Below are 14,018 nucleotides of genomic sequence, written 5' to 3'. Positions count from 1 at the left end.
TTATAAATCATTACACATGATGTCAGGCAGGGGCACACAGCATTATAAATCATTACACATTAGGTCAGGCAGGGGCACACAGCATTATAAATCATTACACATAAGGAACGTCAGGGGCACACAGCATTATAAATCATTACACATTAGGTCAGGCAGGGGCACACAGCATTATAAATCATTACACATTAGGTCAGACAGGGGCACACAGCATTATAAATCATTACACATTAGGTCAGGCAGGGGCACACAGCATTATAAATCATTACACATTAGGTCAGGCAGGGGCGCACAGCATTATAAATCATTACACATTAGGTCAGGCAGGGGCGCACAGCATTATAAATCATTACACATTAGGTCAGGCAGGGGCACACAGCATTATAAATCATTACACATTAGGTCAGACAGGGGCACACAGCATTACAAATCATTACACATTAGGTCAGGCAGGGGCACACAGCATTATAAATCATTACACATTAGGTCAGGCAGGGGCACACAGCATTATAAATCATTACACATAAGGAACGGCAGGGGCACACAGCATTATAAATCATTACACATTAGGTCAGACAGGGGCACACAGCATTATAAATCATTACACATGATGTCAGGCAGGGGCACACAGCATTATAAATCATTACACATTAGGTCGGGCAGGGGCACACAGCATTATAAATCATTACACATAAGGAACGGCAGGGGCACACAGCATTATAAATAATTACACATAAGGAACGGCAGGGGCACACAGCATTATAAATCATTACACATTAGGTCGGGCAGGGGCACACAGCATTATAAATCATTACACATTAGGTCAGGCAGGGGCACTCAGCATTATAAATCATTACACATTAGGTCGGGCAGGGGCACACAGCATTATAAATCATTACACATAAGGAACGGCAGGGGCACACAGCATTATAAATCATTACACATAAGGAACGGCAGGGGCACACAGCATTATAAATCATTACACATTAGGTCAGACAGGGGCACACAGCATTATAAATCATTACACATGATGTCAGGCAGGGGCACACAGCATTATAAATCATTACACATTAGGTCGGGCAGGGGCACACAGCATTATAAATCATTACACATAAGGAACGGCAGGGGCACACAGCATTATAAATAATTACACATAAGGAACGGCAGGGGCACACAGCATTATAAATCATTACACATTAGGTCGGGCAGGGGCACACAGCATTATAAATCATTACACATTAGGTCAGGCAGGGGCACTCAGCATTATAAATCATTACACATTAGGTCGGGCAGGGGCACACAGCATTATAAATCATTACACATTAGGTCGGGCAGGGACACACAGCATTATAGATCATTACATATTAGGTCGGGCAGGGACACACAGCATTATAAATCATTACATATTAGGTCGGGCAGGGGCACACAGCATTATAAATCATTACACATTAGGTCGGGCAGGGGCACACAGCATTATAAATCATTACATATTAGGTCTGGCAGGGGCACACAGCATTATAAATCATTACATATTAGGTCTGGCAGGGGCACACAGCATTATAAATCATTACATATTAGGTCAGACAGGGGCACACAGCATTATAAATCATTACACATGAGGTTGGGCAGGAACACACAGCATTATAAATCATTACACATTAGGTCAGGCAGGGGCACACAGCATTATAAATCATTACACATGGCGTTAGTCAGGGACACAGTATTATAAATCATTACACATGAGGTCGGGCAGGGGCACACAGCATTATAAATCATTACACATGACGTCAGGCAGGGGCACACAGCATTATAAATCATTAGACATGAGGTAGGGCAGGGACACAGAATTATAAGTCATTACACATTAGGTCGGGCAGGGGCACTGTAAAGGGGGAATATTAATCACCAATATTTATGCAAATATTGATAATTAATATTCATAAATAGGAGGAGCTGTCTAGTGATGACTCCGCCTATTTATACCTCTATATATAAATAACACCAATATCACTTTGCCTTACACTAATCACTAAGCTAGCTGCAGGCGCCTTACTGAACTATGGCTAATAACCACACGTTACACAGATAGTTACAAGTAACACAAGATATTTATTAATACCTAGTACACTACGCACGCACTACACTAACAATACAGCACTAAACTACACGGGTCCCAAATTCCACCCACAAAGCTATCTAATACAGCACACATACAGGGAGTGCAGAATTATTAGGCAAGTTGTATTTTTGAGGATTAATTTTATTATTGAACAACAACCATGTTCTCAATGAACCCAAAAAACTCATTAATATCAAAGCTGAATATTTTTGGAAGTAGTTTTTAGTTTGTTTTTAGTTTTAGCTATTTTAGGGGGATATCTGTGTGTGCAGGTGACTATTACTGTGCATAATTATTAGGCAACTTAACAAAAAACTAATATATACCCATTTCAATTATTTATTTTTACCAGTGAAACCAATATAACATCTCAACATTCACAAATATACATTTCTGACATTCAAAAACAAAACAAAAACAAATCAGTGACCAATATAGCCACCTTTCTTTGCAAGGACACTCAAAAGCCTGCCATCCATGGATTCTGTCAGTGTTTTGATCTGTTCACGATCAACATTGCGTGCAGCAGCAACCACAGCCTCCCAGACACTGTTCAGAGAGGTGGACTGTTTTCCCTCCTTGTAAATCTCACATTTGATGATGGACCACAGGTTCTCAATGGGGTTCAGATCAGGTGAACAAGGAGGCCATGTCATTAGATTTTCTTCTTTTATACCCTTTCTTGCCAGCCACGTTGTGGAGTACTTGGACGCGTGTGATGGAGCATTGTCCTGCATGAAAATCATGTTTTTCTTACCTTGCAGACTTCTTCCTGTACCACTGCTTGAAGAAGGTGTCTTCCAGAAACTGGCAGTAGGACTGGGAGTTGAGCTTGACGCCATCCTCAACCCGAAAAGGCCCCACAAGCTCATCTTTGATGATACCAGCCCAAACCAGTACTCCACCTCCACCTTGCTGGCGTCTGAGTCGGACTGGAGCTCTCTGCCCTTTACCAATCCAGCCACGGGCCCATCCATCTGGCCCATCAAGATTTACTCTCATTTCATCAGTCCATAAAACCTTAGAAAAATCAGTCTTGAGATATTTCTTGGCCCAGTCTTGACGTTTCAGCTTGTGTGTCTTGTTCAGTGGTGGTCGTCTTTCAGCCTTTCTTACCTTGGCCATGTCTCTGAGTATTGCACACCTTGTGCTTTTGGGCACTTCGGTGATGTTGCAGCTCTGAAATATGGCCAAACTGGTGGCAAGTGGCATCTTGGCAGCTGCACGCTTGACTTTTCTCAGTTCATGGGCAGTTATTTTGCGCCTTGGTTTTTCCACACGCTTCTTGCGACCCTGTTGACTATTTTGAATGAAACGCTTGATTGTTCGATGATCACGCTTCAGAAGCTTTGCAATTTTAAGAGTGCTGCATCCCTCTGCAAGATATCTCACTATTTTTGACTTTTCTGAGCCTGTCAAGTCCTTTTGACCCATTTTGCCAAAGGAAAGGAAGTTGCCTAATAATTATGCACACCTGATATAGGGTGTTGATGTCATTAGACCACACCCCTTCTCATTACAGAGATGCACATCACCTAATATGCTTAATTGGTAGTAGGCTTTCGAGCCTATACAGCTTGGAGTAAGACAACATGCATAAAGAGGATGATGTGGTCAAAATACTCATTTGCCTAATAATTCTGCACGTAGTGTATATACTTAGGACCTGACCTGGTTATTTCACTACTTTATTTACAAAGGCCTAACCAGGCAATAGAACCTGTCTTGACCCAGGTATAAATTAATACTTCACTTTTATTGGCTAAATGTAAAAACCTAAATACTATATATGAGCACCGTGCGCTCTTTATTTAATCTTAATCAGACCCAAAAAATAAAGGGGTGTTAAAAGCGCAGTCACCACTTCACTGGTAGGGGTGTGCGCGATCTCTCACCCTTATCACCGTGAGGGCAGATCACTACCGCTCCGCCGTCCGCAGTGTGAGTGCCAGCTGAGAGGGATTGGCAAACCAAACATGTAATGTAGCGGGAGAAACGAAATGTCAACCCACTATGAAATTGGCGCATTGACATTTCAATTCTCCCGCTACATTACATGGTTGGTTTGCCAATCCCTCTCAGCTGGCACTCGCACTGCGGACGGCGGTGCGGTAGTGATCTGCCCTCACGGTGATAAGGGTGAGAGATAGTGCAAGTGAATAGTAGGGATATAGGTGGCAGGGATAGAGTGAGGGGTACAGAGAGGGGGTGAATGGTAGGATCAGGGAGAATGTGTGTAGGTAGTGGGTAGGGGTAAGGTACAGCAGGTAGGGAAATAGTGGGGGTGATTAGGGATAATATGGGTATCGTTGGTGGGATAGTGGTATGGGAGCAGGGGTTAATCAGGGGAGTAGGGGTTTATCGTTGGTGGGATAGCGGTAGGGGTTAATAGATACTCAGCGCTATTGCTCGTTCGTCTAGGGGTTGATCCTCTTCAGGCAGGGGGGGGCGCTTGGCTCTCTCCAGTGCAGGGGCCGCCGGATATTTATATCCGGCGGCCCACACTGCCGCACTGCCCACACAGTGGCGCTCGGGCGCCCGCAACCATCAGGGACACGTGGGCCGGCGCAGTGAGATGACCGCGCGCCTCCGGATGAGCGCGGCCCCGACACGCCACTTGCTAACAGGCAGGAGAAGCCTTTGATCTCCCGCCTGTAGCACTTTGCATTCCGGGCAGCGCGATGGTAATCGCGCTGCAGGAATGAGCATAATAGAAGGAGGGGAGGTTTCTCCCTTCCTTCTATCATGCATAATTATCTCCAGCAGCACTGGAGATAATTAAAACAAAGGACTCAAATTCTGTTGAACCCGAGTTCTTTGTAGTCATCACGATGACCGGACCTTAGTCCGGTCATTCTGATGCAATTAACCAGATTGCATCAGTGTGAATGCTTGGGGCCCATTCACACCGATGCACCTGGTTTCAGGTCCTATGGACATATATTATGAGGCGGCACAGATATGTTCTAAGGCGGCACAGGTATAATCATATAAGGGGGCACACATATCATATTAGGGGGCACACATATCATAAGGGGGCACATATCATATAAGGAGGCACAGATAAACCAGGGGGCACATATTTCCTACAGGGGCCACAATGAGCCCCTGTGGGCCACCAAGGGCAGATGTGCGCAGATGCTGGGCACATCTGTGCACATCATCCTCTGATGTGGCAGTCAGTGCATGCATATATACCATACATGCCCGCACGTGTTTGCATGCATGTATGGATATATATGCATACGTCTCAACCCTTCCTCAACAGGCACACAGCATTATAAATCATTACACATGAGGTCGGGCAGGGGCACACAGCATTATAAATCATTACACATGAGGTCGGGCAGGGGCACACAGCATTATAAATCATTACACATGAGGTCGGGCAGGGGCACACAGCATTATAAATCATTACACATGAGGTCGGGCAGGGGCACACAGCTTTATAAATCATTACACATGAGGTCGGGCAGGGGCACACAGCATTATAAATCATTACACATGAGGTCGGGCAGGGGCACACAGCTTTATAAATATTACAGATTATGTTTTTTTCTTATTTTCCTCCTCAAAAACCTATGTGCGTCTTATCATCAGGTGCGTCTTATAAAGTGAAAAATACAGTAGGTCAGAATAGTAACAGGCAAATTGAGTACAAATATCCCCTGGTTGGTAAAACTGAGTTCACTCCGCATTAGTAATGAGGGAGACCACTGTCTGAGGATTTTCTGTTTTTGCTAAATAAGCCAAATCCCTCCCGTTTTTGTCCCCTTCCGAGAACACCACTTGTTTCTGATACAATAGCGTCTTCTGAGTGTAGTCTAGGAGATGAAGGTGCCTGGTCTCCTCTGGGCCTCTTCCCACACTTCTCGGGGCTCTGGGTAAAATCATATTCTTTATTAGCTATCTCCTCTTCCAGTTTAGTCCTAGTACTCACTAGTTCTTTCCTATGCGAGGCAATGGCGCGTATAAACGTGCCGCACTGCACCGCCTTAAAAGCCTCCCATTCAACAGTAGGATTAGTCGACCCCTCATTAGAAGCCCAATATTCTGTTGCCCCCTCTAGAGCTGCACAGGCCACAGGTAAGACCTCCAGCCATCTAGCATTGAGACGCCACTGCCTATATGGGGGTGCCAGCGGCATAGCCAAGATCACAAGTAACGGGGCATGGTCGGATATACCCCGCGGGAGGTATTCCACCTTAGTCAGCCACGGCAATAGCTCCTTGCTAACAAACACCAAATCAATACGGGACAAGATATCAAAAGAAGCCGAGTGACAGGAATATTTACGGTCACTTGGGTGGAGAAATCTCCATCCTTCAGTCAGAATATCATCTAGTACTCCTCTCTGAAGGGGGGGGGGTATAAACCCACCACTATGTAGTCTCTTCCCCGTATAGCAGCATGTACAATAACATAGCGCCCAGACAGATCAGTCTGCATGGAATACTACTGAAAAGGGATTGCTTTAGATACCAGGATAGAGACTCCCCTAGCATAATTACTGTATATACAGCCAGGTCCATAAATATTGGGACATCTACACAATTCTGACATTTTTGGCTCTATACACCACCACAATAGATTTGAAATGAAACGAACAAGATGTGCTTTACCTGCAGACTGTCAGCTGTAATTTGAGGGTATTTACATCCAAATCAGGTGAACGGTGCAGGAATTACAGCAGTTTGCATATGTGCCTCCCACTTGTTTAGGAACCAAAAGTAATGGGACAGAATAATAATCATAAATCAAACTTTCGCTTTTTAATACTTGGTTGCGAATCCTTTGCAGTCAATTACAGCCTGAAGTCTGGAACGCATAGACATCACCAGACGCTGGGTTTCATCCCTGGTGATGCTCTGCCAGGCCTCTACTGCAACTGTCTTCAGTTCCTGCTTGTTCTTGGGGCATTTTCCCTTCAGTTTTGTGAAATGCCGCTCAATCAGATTCAGGTCCGGTGATTGACTCGGCCATTGCAGAACATTCCACTTCTTTCCCTTAAAAAACTCTTTGGTTGCTTTTGCAGTATGCTTTGGGTCATTGTCCATCTGCACTCTGAAGCGCCGTCCAATGAGTTCTGAAGCATTTGGCTGAATATGAGCAGATAATATTGCCCGAAACACCTCAGAATTCATCCTGCTGCTTTTGTCAGCAGTCACATCATCAATAAATACAAGAGAACCAGTTCCATTGGCAGCCATACATGCCCACGCCATGACACTACCACCACCATGCTTCACTGATGAGGTGGTATGCTTAGGACCATGAGCAGTTCCTTTCCTTCTCCATACTCTTCTCTTCCCATCACTCTGGTACAAGTTAATCTTGGTCTCATCTGTCCATAGGATGTTGTTCCAGAACTGTGAAGGCTTTTTTAGATGTCGTTTGGCAAACTCTAATCTGGCCTTCCTGTTTTTGAGGCTCACCAATGGTTTACATCTTGTGGTGAACCCTCTGTATTCACTCTGGTGAAGTCTTCTCTTGATTGTTGACTTTGACACACATACACCTACCTCCTGGAGAGTGTTCTTGATCTGGCCAACTGTTGTGAAGGGTGTTTTCTTCACCAGTGAAATAATTATTCGGTCATCCACCACAGTTGTTTTCCATGGTCTTCCGGGTCTTTTGGTGTTGCTGAGCTCACCGGTACGTTCCTTCTTTTTAAGAATGTTCCAAACAGTTGTTTTGGCCACGACCTAATGTTTTTGCTATCTCTCTGATGGGTTTGTTGTGTTTTTTCAGCCTAATGATGGCTTGCTTCACTGATAGTGACAGCTCTTTGGATCTCATCTTGAGAGTTGACAGCAACAGATTCCAAATGCAAATAGCAGACTGGAAATGACCTCTGGACCTTTTATCTGCTCATTGTAATTGGGATAATGAGGGAATAACACACACCTGGCCATGGAACAGCTGAGAAGCCAATTCCCATTACTTTTGGTCCCTTAACAAGTGGGAGGCACCTATGCAAACTGCTTGTAATTCCTGCACCGTTCACCTGATTTGGATGTAAATACCCTCAAATTAGTCTGCAGTTAAAACACATCTAGTTTGTTTCATTTCAAATCCATTGTGGTGGTGTATAGAGCCAAAAATGTTAGAATTGTGTCTGTCCCAATATTTATGGACCTGACTGTAGCATGGAATGATGATCCGACCCATGGACGCTTCAACGCTAACAACTTTTGGGCCCTCAAATGAGTCTCCTGCAATAGTACTATATCTGGGGAGAATTTCTTCAAGTAATTGAATACAAGAGATCTTTTCACTCTGTCATTGAGTCCCCTGACGTTCCAGGAGATAAAATTACAGCACGCCATCATGTTATAGTGCCAACCACATAAGTCGCAGAAATCTCAGGACATCCTGGCCATTCACTCACCCACACACACCACAAGACAAAGGACAAACATAGATAACATTTAGTAACCCAGAACCATAGTAATGTTAGGCATAACCCCCCACCCTGCCCAGACCACCCCAACCTATCTGAGCCTATCATCCCAAACTTAAAGCTAGCAAGTCCTTTGCTAAATCGGAGAGTCCCATCAAACTTATACTAAACAGTCCCCAATTTTGAACCCGAGAACATATAAATCTACAATAAGTGAAGATGTTCAGTCTATCTTCAGCTCCCGCAGATAACGTGGACATCCGTAAGGTGCTCAAAGGGATTGCAACCCAGGGGCCCTGGATGCTCGGCCTCTCCCGTCCAGCCAGTCCGAGGCTTCCTCTGGAGTAGTGAAGAATTTAACAGTGTCTCCATCCTGGATCCTTAAACAAGCCGGATACAACATGGCATAACGGAGGCCCTTTTCCCTCAGGCAAGCCCTCACCGCAGTAAACTGGCGTCGCAATTTTTGGACCTCCGAGGAAAAGTCCAGGTAGAACGAGATCCAGGAGTTTTCAAATCTGATGTCCTGTACCTGACGGGCCGCTGCCAGGATAGTATCTCGGTCCCGACAATTCAGAACTCTTAATATGAAGGGGCGCACCGGAGCACCCGGCGGCAAGGGTTTGGTAGGTATTCTGTGCGCTCTCTCAACAACATCGGTGTCATCCACTTTCGCCTGCAAGGCCTTCACCTGCTGCTGCCACATCCTTCACTTCACCCAACCTCCGTTCCACTTCAGTGGTCCTGTCATGGATTTTGTCAATGTCATGCCTAAGACAGGTGAGGTCAGACTGTAGGTGGTCCATGAGTGGACTGACACTGCGTGATAGCCGACATTATTTTACTCAAGTCGATTGCCTCTTGGTCAGGAGGACCATCAAGACCCATATCTTCAGTTTGACTCATGACATCCACCATTAATTTAGGAGGAAGGGGGCCACCAGAAACGCCCGTCTTGCGGCCCATGTATATAAGGCTTAAAATAGAGCACCAAAGGAGAGTTGTCACCCCCCAGTCCCCAAGCGGAGCAGGTGATACTTAGATCAGACCCTGATGGAAAACAGCGTAGCGGGAACCCAGCAGATCCCAAGGGCCCTAGTAGTAAGAAATAGGACAGTCTCTGAGGTGCAGAATCCCACCAATCTCCCTCAGTACCTGTGGAGGCTATGCTGTCAGTCAAGGCTCCATGCGGTCGTGTCACCAGACGAAGGGATAGAGGCAGATGCAGGTAAGTTTGGGTAGGGACCCAGAATAAGTACAGGGCCACCGCTCAGCCCCCCATGTCCCCGACACCCTCCTCAATCCAGGAGCAGGCAATCCGGAGTTTCAGGCGCCTGCTTCTCGCGGTGAACTCGCTCATCTGAAACTGGTCTATGGGTACAGAAGCCAAAACCTGGAGTGATTTTTTTTTAAAAAAAGAGTCGTATCTGTCCTTTATATTTTCTCAAATTTTTTGATCTACTCCTGATTTTGGCCTCCATCAGGAAACCTGCATGTGTGGCCGCACCCTACGGCCTCTTTCACACGAACGATACGGATTGGCGCCTGTTTAGGAGGCATTTGCGCCTTGTTCGTCTAATTCTTATTTTGAGACAAATTAGTTTTAAATTTTATTTCTTTGCTCCTTGTTTCCAAAGTTTTTCTGGTGGTGCGTCTTTCTTTGCGCCTGAATTAGTCTTCTTTCTACTCCACTCCTGACCAGGCTTTTAATTTTTCTCATCTATTTTGAGGGGGAACGTGCACAATTTTTTGCACTGAAAGAGATAGAGTTTTAACTTGTTTTCTGGTCATTTGCGTAGTTTTTTCATACGCAAACCAATGAGACAAGTCTAAGTGAATCTAAACCTGTCTTGCAAGAAAACAACCACTAGAGGTCAGACAAACAAAAAAAGAAAAACCTTGTTTGTTACAGGATCATAAATCTGAGGCAATTAAGGCTACTTTCACACTTGCGGCAGAGTGATCCGGCAAAACGTATGCCAACTGATGGCATTTGTAAGACTGATCAGGATGTCCGGTGTCACTTTTTTTTCGGTCTGCGCAAGAGCAGACCAGAGGGACGGATCCGGCATTCCGGTATTTTGAATACATTCCTATGGAAAAAAATGCCGGATCCAGTGTTCTGTCCGAAAACCTTAACTCGTCAGATTCCCTTACCCCACGTGACTTCCGGGGGTGTGCCTCCGTGCAAGCGCAGTACCACGGCATGGGTACGTTAAAATTACAGTGAGCGTTGACTCATGGATGCGCGCACGGACACCGCGCGTGCGCTGTCAGGGGTAAGGAGATTTAACAAGACAAAAGAACCCTTACCCTGAGAGTGCACGCTCACTGTGCACGTCCATGAGTCAACACTCACTGTAATTTTAACGTACCCATGCCCTGGTACTGCGCTTGCGCGGAGGCACTGTGCCATGAGAGGCACACCCCCCCACCCCCACCACCCGGAAGTCATGTGGGGTAAGGGAAACTGACGAGTGGAAGGGAACCTGTCACCAGGATTTTGTGTATAGAGCTGAGGACATGGGTTGTTAGATGGCCGCTAGCACATCCGCAATACCCAGTCCCCATAGCTCTGTGTGCTTTTGTGTCAAAAAAACGATTTGATACATATGCAAATTAACCTGAGATGAGTCCTGTAAGTGAGATGAGTCAGGGACAGCAATCATCTCAGGGTAATTTGCATATGTATCAAATCGTTTTTTTTTACACAATAAAAGCACACAGAGCTATGGGGACTGGGTATTGTGGATGTGCTAGCGGCCATCTAGCAACCCATGTCCTCAGCTCTATACACTAAATCCTGGTGACAGGTTCCCTTTTAAGGTTTTCTGACAAAACACCGGCACTCAGGCAAGTCTTCAGTTTTTTTGTCCGGAGATAAAACAGTAGCATGCTGCGGTTTTATCTTTTTCCTGATCAGTCAAAAAGACTGAACTGAAGACATCCTGATGCATCCTGAACGGATTACTCTCCATTCAGAATGCATGGGGATAAAACTGATCAGTTCTTTTCCAGTATTGAGCCCCTAGAACGGGAACTCAATGCCGGAAAAGAAAAACGCAAGCGTGAAAGTACCCTAAAAGATTTAACCCGTTCGCTACCGGCGCTGGAGCGATGTGTAAACGCAGCGGGCGCCATGGCCGGCAGGTCTCTGCTGTTTCATACAGCAGAGACCAGCAGCTAGTTACCGTGACCGTCAATAATGCTAATCGCGGTAATTAAAGGCTTTAGATGCCGTGATCAAGCGAGATCACGGCATCTAAATGCGCAAAAATCCAGAAGCGCAAGCTTCCGGGCTTCCTACCGATGCCCCGTGTGGCTTTAAGGGCTCTTTCACACGAGTGCATCCAGTGCATTGAATCCACTGCGTGAAAGACAGCCAAGCCTCATTCCGGACAGCAGAGACACAGAGCATTAACATAATTGATAATGCTCTGTGCCTCTCTGTGATCTTTTTACTACAAAATCACGATGACAACTTTATTCTCACTGTGATTTTGAAGTAAAAAGGTCAGAGGCACGGAGCATTATCAGTCATGTTACTGCTCTGTGTCTCTGCTGTCCGGAACGGAGGCTTGGCTCTCTTTCACGCAGCGGATTACCCGCACGGCATCCACTTGTGTGAAAGAGCCCGAAGTGTTCATGCTGCAAGTCTTATTTTGGCCACCAGATGGCAGGCCAGGATAAGAAATGAGCGACTTCTAGTTTAAATGTAATTTAAAAAATCCCTGCTAGAACAAAATCAAAAATTAAAAAACATTATTTATAGGCTCATATATGAGCTTCAAAATCATCACACCAAAAAAAAAGTTAAAAAAAAAAAAAAGTTTTAATCACCCCTCTTTCTGTATAATTAAAAAATACCTAAATAACAATAAATATAAACATAATGGGTATCATCACGACCGAAAATGCCCATGCTATTAAAATATATTTTTAAAAAATCCAATACGGCGAATGGCATAACGGAAAAAATGGTTAAAATGGCCAATTTGCCATTTTTTCATTGCTTCTCTTACCCAAAAATTTTTAATAAAATGTGATCAAAAAGTCACGCAAACTCCAAAATGGTATCAATAAAAGCGACAGATTGTTCCGCAAAAAATGATCCCCTAAAAGCTCAGTAGACATAAGTATAAAAAAGTTATGGGGGTCAGAATATGGCGATGTAAAAAATATAAATAATTATCAAGGTTTACATTTATTTTTATGCTATTTAGACATAATAAACCTACACATATGGGGTATCGTTGTAATCGTACTGACCCAGAGAATGAATTGCCGTAAACGAAATTCTGTGGGAACAAAACTTGTAAAACTGTGGAGGAATTGCGTTTTTTTTCCAATTCCACCCCATTTGGATTTTTTTTTACTGCTTCCCACTACATTTTATGCTATAATTAATGGTGGCAATAGAAAGTACAACTTGTCCCGCAAAAAATAAGCCCTCATACAGCTATGTGACCGGAAATATAAAAAAGTTATGGCTCAAGGAAAATAGGGAAGAAAAATGAAAACGAAAAAACCTCCGGTAGCCTAAGGGTTAAAGGTGTTTCAAATACCTCAGTCTTTTTATAGGCGAGGGCTACACGGCGACATTTTTTTTTTTTTATAATGATTGTCAATGTGGTCACACTGCAGTCGCAAAAAATCCATCCAAGTTGGATTTTTTGCATCTTTCGCTTTGCAATGCGACCCCATTGACTGCCATTAGAAAAAAAGTTGCAGTGTAGTCGTTCTCTTTTTGTCGATACTCCTAAAAACCAAACAAAACAAAAAAACGCGCTTAAAAATGTGCCCTATTGTGAACTGGCCCTAAGGATAATTGTAAACGGTACAGAAAATCCACATGAAAAACACACAAAAAAAACCCCTCATAAATCCGCACTTTTTATTATGTTTTTTGTGGGTTTTATGCAGTTTTTTATGCAGTTTTTCCGCAGATCTCCCACTTCCATTGAAAAGGGTGAAATCCGCACAAGAAAAACACAATTGTCACGCTGAGGATTTCAAATTCCGCACAGCAGGTCAATTGTAACACCTAAAAAAAAAAAAGCAAAGTGTACGTGGAATTAGTCTAATCTTATTCACTTTGCTGGCGCTGTATTAGGCTAGGGCTACGCAACGACAACACGTCGCGCGACACGTCAATGTAGCGCAACCATTTTTATAATAAGTCTATGGCAGGCATCCTCAAACTGCGGCCCTCCAGCTGTTGTAAAACTACAACTCCCACAATGCCCTGCTGTAGGCTGATAGCTGTAGGCTGTTCGGGCATGCTGGGAGTTGTAGTTTTGCAACAGCTGGAGGGCCGCAGTTTGAGGATGTCTGGTCTATGTTGCGACGCGACAGTCGCAGAAAAATCCATCTTGGATGGATTTTTTGCTACTGTCGCGTCGCAGCACGCCGCAGTACGACACCATAGACTATCATTATAAAAATGGTTGCGCGACATAATGTCGTCGTGTAGCCCTAGCCTTACGCTGCAACACCGGG

This window comes from Bufo gargarizans, chromosome 9, assembly GCF_014858855.1.
Source record: "Bufo gargarizans isolate SCDJY-AF-19 chromosome 9, ASM1485885v1, whole genome shotgun sequence".
In the NCBI taxonomy this organism is placed as follows: Eukaryota; Metazoa; Chordata; class Amphibia; order Anura; family Bufonidae; genus Bufo; species Bufo gargarizans.
This window is presented reverse-complemented; position numbering follows the sequence as displayed.